We start from the raw sequence: 1415 nt of genomic DNA, 5'->3' as shown, positions 1-1415 counted from the left end.
CATGACAAGTAAAAAGAAAAATCTGGATACGCTGGAAATGAATTTTTTTCAACCTACTGAGAAGAGGTTGAAAATCTTTTGGTAAACAATAAATTCACAGAGAAACAAAATAATTAAGGGCAGAGGAAAGAAATTAGGTCGTTTAGAAATTGTCAAATCCAAGCACTCTGCCTCCTTATAAAATAAAGGAGTAAATGTTCAAAGAAATTTATGTTTTGACTTGTTTTAAATAAAACCACTGTATTTTAAAATATTCAAGTTTTAAAGGGATTAGGATGTTTTAATGGTAGATTAACACCAAAATTCAGCAAATAATTATGGCTGAACAAAATATTTAGGTTGACCTGAAGAAATATTTTGATATTGTGGGAAAGGAACCCTAGGATATACTTTTGGGTCATCTACCTTCAAAATGTTCATTTTCTAGTTCAACCATGAAACCAAAAACTACACAAACCAAATTTCTAGAAACACATTCTTTACAAACCTGTAAATAAACCCCGACTGCTTTCTCTAAGCTTTTTTCTATAGCTAAAAGCAGTAGCTACAGCAATTGAGGGGTGGGGGGAGGAGTGAAGACTGGGACGTGCAAAGAGAAGCACAAACTTGATAGCATCAATGCAAAGGCTCAATAATTTGAAAATTAACTTACTATCATACTTACTGATAAGCACTAACTGCTAAAAAGTCCATTTATGGTATTCTCCCCAAAACTACCTTACTTCTTTATGTACTCCATATGGCTTATATGCAATCATGTATTTTAGTAATTCATCATCAAGTTCCTGTACAGTAAATATTTGCTCCTCACTTATGTATCAGGAAGGAGCAGCATAGTCAATAAGATGGGAGTGGGAGTGGGAAATGTGGTGCAAAATACAGAGTTGCTAATGAAGATAAACAGCTGAAGAGCTTGGCAAAAGACAGTATAAAGAGCAAAGTGGCAAATAATAAGCAGTGATCAACAATATAAAATTTTTTTTCATATACACTATAGCAACAATCTATCATGTACTTTGCCACTTTGTACATTTCCAGTTGTAAAAAAACCCAAACAAAACAAACAGCAGAGAGCATAATTGATACAGAGCCAGAAAAGCTGGCTGTTACTGTCTTCTACATCCCCCTAAAAAAATCAAGACAGAGCAGTTCACTGGAGGACAAGGCTCAGAGGTTACCCAGAATGTTCCCCTATACTGGATCAGTCACAGTAGCTCTCCTTAAAGTTTGCCCCAATCAGTGTTGAACTGAGCTTGTGATAAGAACCTGAGAGCCATACGTGTAGGTAACCCACCACTGCTATGCCAAAAGAACCAGATACAAGAGAATTTCTCCTTCCTCAACATGAAGACACAGACACTCACCCCTACACCTGGAGAAGCGTGAAATATGCATGCTGATATAGAAAAGATATA

At 35.9% G+C, this 1415-nt stretch overlaps 1 protein-coding gene across 1 annotated transcript in view; it reads right to left on the bottom strand.

Moving 5' to 3' along the window:
- Positions 1-1415, bottom strand: part of PPP4R4 (protein phosphatase 4, regulatory subunit 4) — a 75092-nt gene that overhangs the window by 29373 nt on the left and 44304 nt on the right. The window lies entirely within an intron of this gene.

Source organism: Pygoscelis adeliae, unplaced genomic scaffold, assembly GCF_000699105.1.
Source record: "Pygoscelis adeliae isolate BGI_AS28 unplaced genomic scaffold, ASM69910v1 Scaffold429, whole genome shotgun sequence".
NCBI lineage: Eukaryota > Metazoa > Chordata > Aves > Sphenisciformes > Spheniscidae > Pygoscelis > Pygoscelis adeliae.
Note: the sequence above shows the minus strand (reverse complement) of the source record. Positions and strands in the feature narration are given on the sequence as shown.